This window comes from Camelus ferus, chromosome 6 (assembly GCF_009834535.1).
Source record: "Camelus ferus isolate YT-003-E chromosome 6, BCGSAC_Cfer_1.0, whole genome shotgun sequence".
Classification (NCBI taxonomy): Eukaryota; Metazoa; Chordata; class Mammalia; order Artiodactyla; family Camelidae; genus Camelus; species Camelus ferus.
In genome coordinates, this window is record NC_045701.1 from 34,357,641 (window position 1) to 34,376,278 (window position 18,638).

Genomic DNA, 18,638 nt, shown 5'->3' on the forward strand with positions numbered 1-18,638 from the left:
TCTGGAATAGCCACATTTTGAGAGTGACTAGCAACTTTTTCATGCAGCTGATATATTTCTGATTTTCTTTAATAACATAAAATCTATGGTCTGTCATGCATTTACAAGAGCATGTTGTCTAAAAAGTAGATTTTCCCATAAATTATTTATCTCTTGAAGGCAGCAGGTAATACTGAAAAATAATGACAAGATGCTTTTAGCTCTGTTTTCCTATATTCCAAGTCTAGGGTTAACCTTAAACATACAATTTCATCATCCAATATTAATATTAGTTTCAGATACAATGGAGCTAATTACAAAGGAATATAGGAATAACTATATGGTTCATTTGTTAATAATGTGAGTAAGCCTATATATTTTCCTAGTATTACAAATATAACAAATACAAATATTTTTCCATTTCTTTAAGAATTTTGTAAATAGTTCTAAAGCTTTCAAATAAATATAGGTATTTTTGGTCTAGTTTTACAGTTATCTCACTTAAAAATTATGCCAAGAATTTTTTAATTTCTTCCTTGAGAAGACATTGTTTACACAGGTTTCTAAGCAACAGCAGCTTTGAAACTGTAAGAAGAAAGATGCAAAAGGAACTGGTCCAAACTTGTTATACTTTTGGAATTTAGTAATTGATGAAAAACAGAACCATGTTAGTCTTCAATAAACCCCACCCAGTTTGAAAAGTTAAAAATGCATTCTCATATTTAACATCTCTCAAATTTGAGTTGTTTACTGAGCATTTTGGGGTTGATTTCTCAATTAATACTGTCAGAAGAATTTAATCTCTCATATGTTGGCATATTACGAGGATTTCCATTGAGTACATAATTAATTAACCAGCAAGCAGTTCTTTAAAATTGAACTTTAACTTAAAAAACAAACACAGAAAAGGAATTAAATAATATTTCCGACATGTAATATAAACTAAAACTCCACATAAAAAAAATGTCGTTTTAAAACTTAAACTTCTTTCAAAACACTATGGATTTTAGAACTCCAGTTAAAGAATGTGCATTATTGTGTATAATACTACCATTTTCAAATTAATCCTGAGTCAGTCCTGTCTCCCCCAAACAAACATATTAACATTTTTCTTTATAGGCTAGTGAGCAGAAAAAGAGCGGAGACAAAAATGCTGGAGAAATAATCAGGGAGGCAGACTGAGAAGATCAGATGGCTGAGAGACTTGTAAGAGGATCACGCTACAACGACCTCAAGAGAGTGAGCTTTTAGATCACTTGAATATTTGGAATTGCCTAGTGCATGTTAATCCAATAATAACAATATGAAATTACTAAAATGGAAGCCCAAAGAACTGTGTTTTTTAACCAAAAAAAAAATCTCCTTATTGTTTTAAATACACATTCTCATTAATGATTTGTGTTGATGTCTGAGACATATACTTTCGTGAATTAGCTATCATGGTTTGATCCCAGGTTACTGTTAATCAGCTATACACATTTACTGATAAGATGCAAATCATTAAGGTAGTATGAGAAGGAAGGAGGAAATGTGGACTTATTACAAGCAGGAATGATACCAAGATGGGAGAATGTGATTTCATTTTCCAGTAACTTCACAAATAACTTTCAGACATGTAACTGTTACATGAAGTGTGTCATAGTCATTTAGTATAAACTTGATAAAACAGAAGTGTTTTTACAAAGATTGTCATACATTCTTTCCTGAACATTGTTTTCTTTCCTCATTGTCAATACAGTAATGGGTCTTTTGAACTGTAAAATAAGGCACTAAATGCCTATAGAAACTTCATTTTTACATGGGAAATAGCAGAAAAGTTAGCAAAGTTATTTGTTCACTATAGAGAACAGCTCTTGTAGGAACTGGCCACATCTGTTTTATTGTTTGCAGCTGAGACATCCAACACAAAGTAAGTTGGCTGGTAATAAAAGTACAATAATTGTTAATGTAAAACAGACAGATGTTTTCCCCATTACATAGTACTGGATAAATGTATTTTGGTTGAAGAGTTGAAATTTTTAACAAAATTAAACTGGTCTTGGTCCTCAGAATTTGAATGTGTTACTCCGAACTCAAGTGTTAACTCAGTAAATATTTTATCTTTCCCAAAGTGTATATGTGAAATGATGTTTTGCTGTTATTTTTGCATTATTCTTTCAAGTACACATGGGACAAACTGTAGTTAATTACATTTTAGGTAATAATGTTTCTGATAACAAAATAATTACTAGTGTACTACTCAGTTTGTAATACTCCTACACTGTAAAATATTGATCAAGTTTCTTTGTTTTATGGCTTTTAAAAAATACTTCCTCCGAATTCAAATTTTCACCTTTTACACAATGATTACTTGAGTTATACCCTTTAAGTGTCTTCTCGGCACTACCATATATGCAAAACCAAAGAAAACATTTTCACTTCATTGATTCCTTCACATTTTGCATGGGAAGAAAAGTGTTCCAAACACACTTTGAAGAACTTATTGGACATTCCAGGACATTCTTCATTATTATTCCAGGAGATGACATATGACTGCTAGGTCATGTTGGCTGTTTTGGTAATTTAATTGAAAAAGGTCCTCTATATCTTCCTGTGATTTGACAGATCTAAAATATATGATGTCATTTTAAAACTGAGTGTCGTTAATATTATTAATATTGAATGAAACCTTAGTGGCACATGTCCTTTCAGTCATTTTTATCATAGACTTAAGTTGGTTCATCTGGACTCATAAGGAAACCCCTTTGAGGACACCAAAAAACACATGTGATAGTCTTCCTGCAGTGTAGCTTACAGTCACCAAGAAATAATTTTTTTTCCTCCAAATATATCTGATCTTGAAGGCACCAGATCCACAAACAACTTTCTACCACATTCTAAGTAACTAAACTTGATTGCTAAATTTCAGACAGACTCCATGGTATTTTGGAGGAACTCTGTTGTATTTATATCACAGTATAAACTTTGGTCTGGGAGTCAAACCTAGTACACTCCCTTATTTTACCCAGCCCACAAGCTGAGAATAATTTTAAAATCTTAGGGAGTTTTAATTTTTTTAAAATAATTTTATCTCAAGAAACTTGAAAATTACATAAAATTCAAACTACAATGTTTTAAATAATTAATTAGAACACAACTATACTGCATTGCTTATGACTTTTTGCACTACAATGGCAGGTGAGTAGCTGCAACAGAGGTCACATATGGCGCTCTCATCACTTCTCAGTGCTTTCAATGCACTACAAATCATAGTGATACAGCAATAACCTGGCAGTATTTGCTGGACCATGGTATTTTACTTATATGTTATTATCAATGCATATCCACCAAGTCAAAACAAGAAAAAGAAGAGAAATGTGAATTCCAAATGTTGTGCTTTTAAGGCACCAAAGGGTATGAATTATTTTATTATAAATTTGGTGGCATAGCTTTGTGTTACTAAGCAATAACACTACGGCTGTGCTGAAAGAATAAATGTCAGCATTACCAGATGATGCACTCACCCCAACATTCCCAACACACAAGAAAACAACAGCCAGAAAAACTTTAAATAAAATACCTTATTCAAAAAAACAAAAAATGAAATGAAGCTGCAACCAAAGTCTCTGAGTCGCTAATTTGTTAGCTAAGCAAGGAAAGCATTTTCCAATGATGACTAAATTAAAACCTGCCCAGAGAAAAATGAACTTTTATTCAAGGGGTTAATAATGCCAGTTGTTTATTCAAGGAATTAATGTGATTGATGAATAAACTTCTACTAATAGTTGTGCGGAATACTACAGGTGAGAATATTTTCAAAAAATTTGAGAAAACATGAATTCATAACTTGAAGTAGAATCTGCTAAGATGAGTTATAAACAATGGTGGCAGAAGTATGTCTGGGGTCTAAAAATACTTAATTGCAGAAATTTATAAAGCTTGCAAAGATGTTAAGGTATTGAAAACCTATGGTTATTCATTGCATTATTAAGTCAATAAATACCTTGTAGAATATATTTGAATTTATTTGACAATATCACGTGTTATTGAACCAGTAGCTTCAATAGTAAATTTCATTCACTCTGATAGACAAACATTGTCAATTCTATGAATTTTTTTCAAAATAAAAGATGAACATCCTGATTTGCCCTACCACATAACAGTTCCATAATTAAGCAGTGATAAAGTCTATTGTGATTTATTGAGCTCAGGCCAAGATGGAAATTTCTCTGAATGAGAACAATGACTGTGACTCTCAACCATGGTTACCGACACTAAACAGCTTTGAAAATTAGTTTTGGCTGTAGACCTGATAATGTTTGTAATGAATTCAACTCAAGACACAGGGCAAAACAACATTAATGTGCAAAACTTAAACTTCAGTAAAGTCATTTATACAACTACTAAGTTTCTGAATCACAAGTACGTATTTCCCATGCTACCAACAATTAAAATCAGAAGTGAGATTTCAATCCCACACACGTTTGCAGCAGTTGTATTTTCTGAGTCCAAATTATACTTTCCACAGCATTTTCATACTGCAATGTGGTATAAAGGAGATTTCCATATTTCAAAACCTACTTAATTCTGCATTTGAGGAGCTCCCACATAATCTTCAACTGGCAATGATTAATCTGTAATATCATGACATACTAAAAGCAAATTTTAACAGAAAAATCTATTAGAATTCTAGAAATGCCTCCTAAGCAATAAATATGCCTCCAAATTACCACATGCTCCTAGATTAAATCAGTAGTTGGCAGTACTTATCTGTGTGAAGATATTTTATTTTCAAAAATGAAATAAGTAAAATTTTATTCTAGACTGATATTAACAGATGAAAATTTACAACTGGTTTAATAGGAATGTTGACTTTGAACCCTAATTAAGAACGTTATTTCCTTCCTTCCAAAAAAGAATTTCACTCTTCTTTAGATCTGTATGTTGTTCTCCACTGCTGCTGGTGTAGTTACTAGTAGTAGTACTGCTATAGTTTGAATTTTGACAATACAAAATTGTGGAAATCTGTTATCTCTCTTGTTATACAGTACCTACATAATATCCCTGATTTTACCTGTTGGTCTGGAAAGCCTAAAACATCTGCTTTCTAACCCATTACAGAAAAAGTTTGCCAACCCCTGTTGTAACATGCCTACTTTCAGTTACTAGGTTTTTAAAATAAATATTTCCGTACTACAATTTTGATTACTTATCTTTTAAGAGAAAAAAAGATAAAGAATAAATTGAAAAGAAAACTCATAATTTATAAAGAATGAAATATTTATGCAAACACTGACTACTTAAAACCAAACAAAAACAAAAACAAAAACAAAAACAAAAACAAAAACAACTCTGATATACAGGGAAAAGCACCAATCTACTAGTCTCTCACACCATGTAATGCAAACAAACAAAACCAAATGCTCAGCCCAAATTAAAAAAAAAACACATATTTTTGGTGATACATTTCATCAGTCTGTTTTGTTTTTTTCTGTTTCATAAGAGCAACCGGTTAAACAGTCATAAAAAGTCCTTAGAACTATATATCATTTTTAACTTTCAATATACTTTTATGTTCATATAATTTTGCTAAAATTACTTTGAGTTTATGGATAATTTATAGTTGTCATATATGTTAGAATAACATGTCCAGAAAACTGATTATAAGGCAATATGTCACAATACTATGTCACTTCAAAAAACTTTTCAAAAAAAGTATTCATGAATACCCATGCAATTAAAAGAGATTAATTTTTTACAGATGCTTCCTAGAATTTATTTATTGGTATCCGTTAACAATTAAGCTCTCTATTGGGGGCAGGAGCGGGAAGCAGGGAAAAAAACACAAAAATATGGCCACTAAGTGTAATAAATAATAGAATCTAAACCTATTTTATCTGAATTTCATCCTCTCTAAATTTCCTCAAGGCAAGAATTCTGAACATAAAAATAACAACATTAGCAATAACAATAACAACCAGAAACATCTACTGAAGATTTCGTGCCTGACAAGTAACGTGATAAGGTATTTGTATACCTGAGACAGAATGCTAGCAATTTTTATCAAACACCACCACTAACAGGAAATTCCTTAATTTACAAAGCATCTGTTTTTTGTATGAGTATAGACGCTAGAATAGTATTTCTTACATAAACTAATACCAAATCTATCTTTAATCTCAGAAGAAACTCCTTCAGACTTCTCTTAATTAAATATACTTATTGATCAAATTTGTTTAAACATCATAGTCAACAACTAACTCAAAATGTATCATAAACCAAACCATAAAAATTAAAATTTAAAACTCCCAGCAGAAAACATAGGGGAAAACTTGACATTTGCAAAAGTTTCTTAAGACACAGAAAGCAAGGAACATAAAAGTTGTAAACTGGACTTAATAAAAATTAAATTTTCTGCTTGTTGAAAGATACAAATAATAAAAAGGCAAGCCATACCATGGAAGAACATATTCACAATACGTATATCTGACAAAGAACTTGTAGCTAGAATATGTAAAGGATTCTTGTAACTTAATAAGAAAATAATCCAAAACAAATGGGCAAAATATTTGAAAATAGTTCACAAAAGAAAATATAGCAGTGGTCAATAAGTACAAGAAAACTCATCAGGAAAATGCAAATTAAAACCACAATGAGATCAATTATACACAAATCATAATGACTAAAATTTTTAAAGACTGACACCACCAAGTACTGGTGAGGGTATGGACCAACTAAAATGCTCATGCATTGGTGCTAGGAATGTAAAATGGCACAACCCTTATGGAAAACATTCTGGCAGTTTCTTGTAGAGTTTAATATTCCATATGACCTAGATATTCTATCTCTAAGTATTTAGTCATGAGAAATGAAAATGTATGTCTGCAGATAGACTTGAATTCAAATGTTCATAGCAATTTTATTCCTAATAGTCAAAAATTGAAAACAGCTTAAATATCCATCAATAGGTGAATGAATCTTTAAAAAAACTACATATTCCGACAATGACCACTCCTCAACAATACAAAGGAATAAATTACTTACACATGCAACAACAAGGATGAATTTCAAAAACATTATGCTGAGCAAAAAGAAGACACAAAGCTACATATTTTATGATTCCAATTAAATAAAACCCTAGAAAAGTCTACCTGACTCTACAGTGACAGAAAACAGATCAGTGATTGTCAGTGGCAGGAGAGGGTGAAGAAAGAATATTGGAGGGAAGGGAGAGAGAGGATGGCCTGGCAAGGGGCACTATGGAATTTTGGGCATGATGGAAATATACCATATCTTGACTGTGGTGGTAGTTACATGTGCTTACATTACTCATGTATGTAAGAGGTGTTAACATAATCCTCATAAAACATGTCTTACAAAACTTTCATATCTTTTGAGGGCAGAAAATATTTCATTTTGATATCCACATCTCACATGCTTGGAACATAATTGATGAGAAATTCCTTCAAACACATTGCAAACATTATGTTTAAACTCCCTCACTAAAGAATTCTTCATTTCATTTTTCCAGATAAAAATTTACTAAAAAATATTACTGAAAAAAACATGATTTTTTAAGATCACCCTTCATGCTATATGGTTCAGAAATCTTATTAGAATGTCTTTTTCCTCTCTCCTGGCTAACTATTGGATACACTATAGTAGATAACTTTGGTTTCTAAGAAACCATCATTTAGACATTCATTTTCCTATTCCAACTTTTCACATTAATGACAGCCTATTTAGAATATAACAAAGCCTTTCAAATGAAATCAGAGCCACAGCTTAACGAAACAAAGATAAGGCAAACATTTCCTTCAACCTCAAGTATAACTTGCAAAACCTGGAAGTTTTTTTAACCTTTCTCTCATCCACTACATCCAACCAGCGAACAAGTCTTTGATGATTCTATTTTATTAGCAGTTTTTCATCTATAGTTCCTTCTTCCTTTCCATCTCTACTTATATCTCTAGTTTAAGAGGCACTTATGTTTCTTTCGTAGAAATGCAATATCTAATCTGTTTCTAACCATCTCACTGCCTTCAGTAAAGTCTTCTGTGCTGTCATCGGACTAATCTTTTAAAAATAAGAATGTTGATGATAAACCTAGGGTGAACATTATTAACAATCTATCAATGCCTATGGAAATAAGTATAAATTCAAGAACAATCTATAATACAGCTTCTAATCTCTATTTTCTTCCTGAACAGACCTAAACTCCAGCCAGAAAGTTATTTCTGCTTGCAATTTTCTCAATTCTTCCAGTATTCAACCTTTTTTTTTTTTGTCTTGGTTCCTGCTGCCTGTATTCATGACACAATCCTTATTAGAAATTCTATTTCAGTGTTAATTTCTTCTTTTCTATTTCTTCTGTCTTTCTCTTAGCAAAATTAACTTTCTTCTTACTACTATATGCTTCTGAGATTAAGAATCCTACATTCTTTATTTTTGCATGTACAATACCTAGCACAATCTTGAGACATAGTGAGCATGCAACAAATGTTCCTTTAAACTCTTGATAGAATGGACAACTTGCCTGCAACAATGTATATTTTCAAACTGACTCAAAAATTAAATAACTAAAGGAATTTAAGTCTGTTAAAAATTATATTCAAATAAGCTCTGAGTTCAGATTGGTTTATGTGATCTTTCAAACTTTAAGTGAAGAGACAACTATCAAACTAAAAAAAACTATTCCGATCTATAGAGAAAAATAGAATATCTTTACATTCATTTTATTAACTAGCATAACTCTTACATTCCAAATGGAAAAGAAAGTCATACACAAAACCAACTAGACAAAAATGAAATCACATTTACTAATGTAAATATTTTTTTAAGTCATAAATAAAATACTGGTAAACTAAGGTCAGCAATGGTATTGAAAAGCTGATACACTATAGTCAAACATAGATTAATTCAGAAATTTGAGTGTGGGTTAATATTGGGTTATGCATAAATGTAACACAGATATGTCAAAAGAGCAGGGAATGGAAGAATATAATGAACAAATTACTTTCCTATGAATTAGAAAAATACCTATCCCAAACCAATAGCAAATATGATTTAAAAATGAAAATATTTGGGGCATTTGCATTAAAAATTGAAAGTAGTAATTAGAAGTAGAAACAAGAGGTATAAATTTACTACTATAAAACAGAGAAAAGGTTGTGATTACTTTTTTATCGATTTTCTGGCTGTCAAGGAAATGAACAAAATACAATTATACTTAACATAAAAGTTCAATAAAAACAGATAAAAGTAAAACAGTATAGAAAATTAAGAATGTTCTTATATGTGATAGGCTGAATTATGGCGTCTCAAATAGTACCCACATCCTAATCCCTAGAATTATGAATGTTCCCTTATATGGCAAAGGGGACTTGCAGATGTGATTAAATTAAAGATCTCGAGATGGGGAGATTATCCTAGATTATCTAGATGAGCCCTAAATATAACCAAAAGAGTTCTCATAAGAGGGTAACAATGTCAAAGGAGGATGTAGATGTGATGACAGAAGTAAGAGCTTGGAGTGATTCAAGGAAGGGGTCACAAGCCAAGGAAAGGAGGCAGCCTTCAGAAATTAGGAAAGGCAAGGAAAGGGATTCTCCTTTATAGCCTCCAAAGGAACCAGTCCTGTCAACACCTTGACTTTAGCCCAATAAAACTGACTTTGGACTTCTGGGATCCAGAACTATAAGAGAATAAGTTTGTGTTGTTTTAAAACACAAAATTTGTGGTAATTGTTAGACTGATCAAAGAAAACCAATACTGTGTAGACCTACAATAATCAGTTAAATATATAAATTTAAAAAATGTCTAAAAGCAAATAGGAATGACCTTAATTTAAATAAACAACTAGGAATTATCTTAAGTGAAATGTGTTGGATATGTATACAGAAAAAAAATTTGCTGAGACAGAAAAGAAAAATCATCTCAGTCCATATATGAAGTCCTAGATACTATAAGAATATCTTGTGTAAACCACTTAATAGTTTTAACACAATTTCACAAAAATAAAAAACAAGAATAGTTTATTTGGGAAGGATACTTGGCAAAATGATTCTAAGTTCATGAGAAAAAGAAATATAATAATACACCCGGATAGTTTTAAAAATAAGGAATAACAATGATCAACAATAAGTAAAATCAGTAATTAATAACAAGCAAAATAATAATCAAGAAGAAGTAAAATAAGAATTAATATAACAATGGACCAGAATAAATAAGTCTTTCACCTAAAATCCTGGAATACATAAAAATTTAGCATGATATTAGTATATATCATTATTCAAAAATGATATGGCTAACATAACTGGAGAAAATACAGTGAGAAATTTTCCTCCAAAATACCTAAAGTAAATTCTATACAAATAAGAGAGTTGCAACACATAAAATTTAGATCAAACCATAAGTGAGCATATATATAACCTAGGAATGAGAAGCTATTTTAAGCACAGACATGAAAGGAAAAGAGAAAGGCTGATAGAGATGACCATATAAAATTTAAAAATTTTTGTATGTGAAAACATTACTATTGTTTTATATGATTTTGGGGGAGGAGAACACAGATGGGAAGAAATGGACCAAGATTTTTAAAGCACACAATTATCAGAAATTGGAAAATATGATGAGAAACAGACACAGGCATATATTACTAGTAGTAGTGTAAACTGATTTCAGTTTCCTGAGGTATAATTTGGCAATGAATACTCAAATGTTTTAAAATACTGCACATACTCCTATGACCCAGTAAGCCCACTATTAATATGTTCAGTAATTTATCATAACAACAATCATAAGTGAACACAAAAACACAATAATATGCACTGTGTTTATATTGAAAAAGATTAAGACAAGTATATAATAAGGGGTTGATTAAATGTATTATAACAAATGCCTAAGATGGGCTATTCTGTAGACATTAAAAAAATCTTGCTTGTGAAGAATGAAGATGAACATATCATCTAAATATGCACACAGCACAATATTAATCGAAAAAAGATTAAAAAGATCTCTGTAAGTATGATCTCTATTATATAAGGCTTATTAGGACTAGAAGAATAGAAATACATTAATAAAAGCTACTTTTACCTTTAAAACTTTCCCTAACTCATAAAAATTAATTATAATTTTATATTCAGAAATATTTAAATTAGAATATAGGAAAATGTACTGGAAGATAGGAAAGTGTTTCTTTCCCGTCTAAATGTAATGAAAAGTTATATAAGAAAAATGCTTCATGGACTTGACTCTGTGAGATTAGAAAACTATTTGTATAAAAAATGTCACAAAGATGAAGATAATTGATAAAAGGAAAAAAACACAAGTATATGGGACAAATGGCTAATGTCCTTACATTATCCATTCAACAGAATATATTAATTTCATCCCACAATATTCTAGCCCCAGAGGACATAGCAGTAAACAAATCAGAGTTAACACCTGACCTCATAGTTCTTTCATTCTCATTAGAAAGGACAGGTAATACATAATGAATAACTTCAGATTGTGATAAGTGCTATAAAGATCATAAAAGACGAGGGAAATAAACAAACAAAAAACCCCAGAGGCAGTAATGTGACAGAATGTGAAAGGAGTGAGAGGGATGTTACATTGGAAAGTTGAGAACAGCTCCTCTAAGGAGGTGACATTTGAGCTGAAACATGAATGACAAGACACAGTCAAACATGTAAAGACTGAAGGAAGAGGGATCCAGAAAATGGAGAATCACATGCAAAAGCCATGAGGCAAGACAAAGGTAAGCTTGTTCGGGAAGTGGCTGAAATGTCTTAAGCATAAAGGGCAGTGGGGAGCCTAACATCAGATGTAATCAAGAAATCTCCAGGCCAAATCATGCTGGAACTTTTAGATCATCATAGGAGGTTAATATGGCCTTTCAAAACAACAAGGAAAATCTCAACATCTGCAAATAAACAAGGCTAGAAACAATTCATGACAAAAAATACAACTGATCAATGAATACACACATTAAAACTTCAATCTAGCCAATAATCAAAGATAAGCCATCATAAATCATTATTTGTATACAATTACAGTGAGCTAAGGATATGACAAAAGATTGTTATTTATGCTAGCAAAAAATGAGCAAAAACTAATAAAAAATAGAGGTGTAATTTTAATCAATTACGGTACATTTTTGCTATGGAAAAGTGTATATTCATCAAATTATACCTTCAAAGAATATTTAATGTTTAATTATGTCTGATACTGTTGATTACAACATTTCTAATCCATTCACAAATTCTAACAGTGCTCCTCCAAAATATCCTACTTCTCATCATTTCTACTGCAAAAGGCCCTTGGCCCCCATAATTTCTGAGACTACTGCAATAACTTCCTAATAATTACCTCTGTCTAATTCCTCACCCTTTTCCTTGTTAACCTTCTATATACCAGGAAGAGTGATTTCCTCAGTGCTAATTGTAACATTCAAGTGCCCGGTATCCTCACATTTTAACACTAATAAAATTCTAACTGCTTACTGTGGCCCACTTGATCTGGCCCCTGTGTTATCTCAAAGACCTCTCCTTCTGCCACAACAATGCTCCTCCTCTCCCTAACAATGTTCAACACACACAGCATTTTTCTCCATTGTTTGAACCTGTCAAACTCATTCAGATCCAAAGACTTTCATCCTTGCTATTCCTGAAAACTGGAATGTGATTTTCTTCCTCCTAATCATTTGGAACTCAACTTAAATGTCCCTTCTTTGAAGGGGTTTCCTCTAGCTATCCTAGCTAAAGCATATTCCTCCTCAATGCTTTTTGTCACATGCACTAATTTCCTTCATAGTACGTATGCCTCTATAAAATTATATATTTACTTTTTGTTATACATCTTCCTCTTCACTTACAAGAATATAAGCTCCATAGAAGCAGAGACTTTCTAGTTTCCCAGTATACAGGACAGTGTGTACAGCACAGTTCTATTACTGAGTGAATGAATGAATGAAGAATGTAAGGAGAATATTATATAAATAACAGACTGTTAACAATATTAAATGTACTAAGTGACACACAGACCATCAATAGGTATCATATAACACATAAGATATTAAAAAAAATGCCAACATTAATATAAATATGGGAAAATGTGGAAAAGATCATAAAACATAATAGGCTTAAAAATTTTTATATAAGCCAAATTAAAACTAAACTTGAAAATGTAGTATTTCCAAAGAAATAACTACAACATTGAAATAATGAAAAAGTGAATTTATAAAATTAAGAGCTCATATGTATGTATAAACGTATAGAAACAGATGATAGAAAGATGTAGATAAAGATATACACACATTCTACTAAAAGAAAGGAATGAAAAGAAAATAGGATTATACTAATCAAAATATTGAAAATTACAGACTGAAAAGAATACTGAGAACACATTTAAAAGATCATCGTATTTCTGTAAAACACTAACAAACATTCATTCAAATAATATTCTGAAACACTCTGAACGACCAGAATAAGCCCATATTCAATCTGATGTGAAATGATAGCACCTTCACAACAAAAATTTTCAAAAACCAGTGATTATCTTCAAAGACTACAAGAAGAAGAGGCAAAGGAGAAAAATAAGCTATCTCTAAAGTTTTAGCAAAAGAAACACTAAAAGAGTCTACAGCAGAGTTACTCTTCTTAGGAGGCTACTGTATCTTACTAGGATAAATCAGATCCACAGTGGGACTGGTGGTTGGGTTGAAGACTTTTGCAGCATTTCAAAAGAAGTTTGCTTCCCATTTGTATTATACATCTCTAAAAGAGCTATAAAGGGACTAATGCAAAAAGAGAACTACCCAATTAGGTGCCTTCTGCTAAAATTATTTCCTCAAAATGGCATGTAACTGCATATAAAATAGGATCAAATTTAAAAAGACTGAATTCAGTGTATAAGTTATAACAGGAGCCTATAAACTAGCATATACACCAGCCAGGAAAATTCGTTTTCATATATTTAGTACCAAGCAAAGTGTTCTCAATAGATTGCTGCTCAGAATTCATTTAAGGTACTTTCCTGGTAGTGTTAACACTAATAGGAATATCACGTAGTTGGAATAATGTGTCACTGAGCTGTGTATTAGCAATCCATTCAGTATTTTTAGGAGTTAAATACAGGAATCAACTATCTCACAATTAACTGAGTGAACTTAGAAATGATTTACTGAGACCATTCTCCATGGAAAGCACAAAGGTGAATAATACGTGGTTGTAGGAACCGCAAGGAAAATGTAACATAAAAACAAAGACAAAAGTAGCACACAAATCTTAGTAAGTGTTAAGCAATGAACTAGAGTTTTATCAATAAATATAGAATGAAGCAAACTGATTCAAGACATCTTAAAAACAAAACAATTAGAATCTGGAAATAAATAGAATGATATTCAAATCAAAGGATGGAAGAGATTGATAATGTGTCACAGGTTTATGGTGAAGCCATAGGAAGAATCATTGAGGTTGGAAGGCAGAATGAGGATGGAGACTAAAGATTTGGTTTGGTTTCAGACATGCTGAATCTGTTATAATCTGCAGCACAGGGAAAAATCTGGAGTTAGAATTTCAGAGAGAAGAATAAACAATAAATATCAATTAATGGCCAATTTCCCTATTATTTACACTTACATCCATAACATGAATAAGCTATTTTACATGGGAGCACTATCTAAGATTATGTATAAAATAAACAAGTAGGTTTCCGATGAATTTTAGAGTATGTATAGTTGATTTACAATGTAGTGTTAAGTTTCTGGTGTACAGCATAGTTAGAATTTAATTTTTAACATTTTACTTGACCCACTAAAAGAGAGATTCTAAAGTCCTATACAATATTACAATTAAAAAATAGAGCCATTTAAAAGGAAGAACATAAAATAACAAGTATCTAAAAGAGAAGTATATTTCAGATAGTATATTTGGAAAAATTATATTTTTAACTATTAATTTTCCTATTTGATAACTGGTGGCTATACATACCAGATGCTTCCTAAAAAATCCCCTGGATTTTAGTTTTCCCAAGAATGCTTACAAAAACTTGGAAAAACAGAACTTTGTTCTAATATTAAATTTCTATCATAGAGCAATATTCATCTTAAACTAAGTGAAAAATACAAGAATAATTAGTTTTACTAATTTTGTAAAGTAAATAGAATGTTTGAATTACTGCGATGGTTGGGGAAAGGGTAAGCTAGCAGGAAAAAGTGGTTTCTTGATACCTAAAACTGAGACTCACTTGGTCATACTTTATAGTTTGTTCTTTCCTATGAAAACAAAGATGAAAAATTCTATTGGTATAAGAAGTAAGACTTCATACAATTGATTGTATCTATTACAATTTTTTGCATCTATACTGCTTGAAATTCAACTGATCCTGAGATCTGTCATATTTACCATTTCACCTAACATCAACTTCAAGATGTTTATTCACTAAGATTTGTAAACTAGTAAGTGTTAATTGATAAAAATCATAAATTAAATATTAAAATGTCATGAGTTATACTGCTGAAAGTTAGTAAATTAGGTAAAAAAATCTTTCTTTGAAACTTTATATGAGACAGTCCATATTGAACAGTAATGTGGAAATAAGGAGCAAAAAATTACTAGGATATTTTACCTGAAAATTGATTTATCTTATCTCAAGCTTTACTGATCTGATTTGAAGAGAAAACACTTTTTTTTCCTATTTTACTTCTCAGTATATTGTCTATACTCATTTGGAACTTTCCAGAAAAAAGTTTTAAACATAAAAGTAATTTTAAAATTATCTCTACTTACAATGCCATTTTGACTTCATAATTACCTAATTATCATATATTTGCCTGAGTATACATATTAAAGAAGCCTACTTTTGGCTACATTTCAGCAATAAAGACTGTATTAAATTATTCTGTTGAGGAATGGCAGAAATTTAATGCTACATTCCAAATTAAGTTAACTTTTGTTAACCAGCCAAAATAACAACAGAATAAAGAACAATTGAAATTATCACTTTTCTCCCAACAAATAAAACTTCAATTTAATTTTGTTATAGGAATACTATTCTCTCGGAAGCTATGTCCTTGGTGACCAACAGCTTGATTTTTCACCATATCTGACCATATTTAGTGAAATAATCTGAAATCTTGAAGAATTTGAAAAAAATCCTATACTAGAAAGAAACTATATATTTTTTTTACACTTGATCTTAGCCAAAAGTCGGAGAAGCAATTATATGTATTTTTTAAACTTTCAATTTGAACATGATTGGAATACCCAGTTTTCCTTATTTAGTAATTGTTGACTTCATCAACTGTAATAAAATAATGAAGAAAAATACAGTAATGTAAGGAAAATGAAAGAAAATCAACTGAGCCAAAACAGAACTAAAACCTAAAATGAACTTGCTCACTAATGAATGAAGGGCAATACCAATGGGTTAAAAAAAAATCAGAGGCATAAAAAGTAATTTTTGCACTCTCAAATATTTTCGGACTAAGGATGCAAAGAAATAAGAATAAAGTATTAATTATTCAACAATAATTTTATAAACTTCAATCTCAGTGTTCAGAAAAGATTCATTAATTCAGCAAATAACATACTGCACACACAACAGAGAAGAGCAGTAAGGGATTCACCAATAAATAAATCAGTGGCTGTCTCAAAAATGCTCACAATCTAGTCAGGAAGACAGACATATTTATAAGTAATACAATAACACGTTAAACAATGTATTAGTGAGAACACAGAACAATAAGACTTCACCTAAACCAGGCATCAAAGACTGAATAGGATTTCACCAGGTGGAAAAGGTATGTAGGACATTACAAACTCACAGAATAGCCTAAGACAAGGCATAGAAATATAAAAATGGATGAACATTCATAGATATGCCAGCTGCCTATTATGGCCTCAGTGTAGGTGATATAATAGGATACGAAAATGGGAATTTTCCTCATTTTTCAGTTTTAGCTAAGGACCCAAAGATAAGAACAACAGGTTCCAAGTACTAGAACTGAGGTGACAGATCATCTGTGCATCACTAGGAAAGGCTGTGGCCATAAACTACTCAAACATCCTTTAGAATATCATTCACATTTTTTTTAAAAAAGCATCTATTGGAGGAGGGGAATTTATAAATTGAGGAAGAAATTGAACAAGTGATTCACTCATAGTTTGGCCTATGTCCTTTAGAGTATTGGAAACTTGAGGAACGGTACAGAAACTAGACTTAGGTCTAAAAAGAATCTAAAGGCAAGAGGGCAAGATGCCTTAGAAATGACCAAGAGTTCCAATCCAAAGTTTGTAAAGAAATACATTTTTTTTTATAGGACAGATAAGGATCCCCGGGAAAGGAACTAGCGCTGATCCACTTTTAAAGGAATTCTACCCAGAGGACTACAAAAGGAACAAGATAACCCCAGAACAAAGAGGCTGGAGGTAAACCAGGAAGTCAGAGACTAAGGAGGGTAATGAAAAGATGACAAACAAAGGAAGTATCAAATTACAATTGGGTTATCCCCAGACAGTAGGAATTTTCGATAAACCAAAAAAAAAAAAAAAAAAAAACACAAGAAGAAACAAAAGCAAGAGAAAGAATCCATTCAGATTCCCAACATACCATTACTACCAATTAGTTCTTCTCTATTTCTAATCTCAAAACTTTGGAAGACCCAGGAGCAGCACAGTGAGTAGGGAGGAAAACTAAGGCAAAAGAAATTCATACATAAGTCTACTAGTTGACATGTTCTGTTCCCTTCCCCGCTCAGATTTTTAAGTCTCTTTTAAGAAGATTCACATAAGGGAGAAATTTTACATTGGATGAGAGTTTGGAATTTTAATTTCTTAGCCTGTTTTTTTATTACCTGAAAATTAAGTCTATTTTGCAATGTTAGAAGTGAGGAAAGAAGGAATGAAAGAGGAAAAACAAAACACGAGAGAAAGGAAAGAAGAGCAAGAGGAAGAGAAAAAGGAAGAGCAAGAGTGAAGCAGAGAAAAGATAAAGCCACTTGAACGACATTTATTAAGAGACAGAATAAACTAATATTCAGAATGGGACTTTAGGTACAGTGACAAGAAAGAATAAAGTAACTTTCTTCTTGCACCCTGGTGAGTCCATCTCTTTTAAAAAACCCATTTAGAGTGGTAAATGAGGGCCAAAGTAGCCGTGATTAAAAGGCCACAATTTTGATTTGATTATAATGAAGTTTGAAATCTATTCTATAAATATAGAAGAATTAAAGTTATTTTTTAAAGGAGTACAAATCGTATAATCATATATTAGATAATTATACATATAATACACATATATTATATACATAGTGAATTTGTTTAGGGAGAACTTACATCTGTTTATAAAATGTTCACTTAAGTCCTGAGTTGCGGAACCTCCATGAAGTACTGGGGAAAAGAAGTTAAAGGCTGACTCCACCCTCAATGAGTTTACAGAGGAAACAGACAAGTGCAAAGGCAGTTACACGACACGTGAGAACTGCTAGAACAGGAATAAGCAAAGCCTACAGGATCACATGAAAGGATCATCTAACAAAAGTATAAGGAATGAAGAAGTAGGGAACCTCTCAGTTAAGGAGATACAAAAGTGAGGCCTGAAGGATATGGTTGAGTTATAACAGATAACTGTAGCCTAGGGATAAAGAGGCATGTGAGTAGTTGGAAAGAATATTGCAG

At 31.4% G+C, this 18,638-nt stretch overlaps 1 protein-coding gene across 2 annotated transcripts in view; it reads right to left on the reverse strand.

The window, feature by feature from the left end:
* The window catches only part of NOVA1 (NOVA alternative splicing regulator 1), a 143,290-nt gene that overhangs the window by 74,301 nt on the left and 50,351 nt on the right, over positions 1–18,638 (reverse strand). The window lies entirely within an intron of this gene.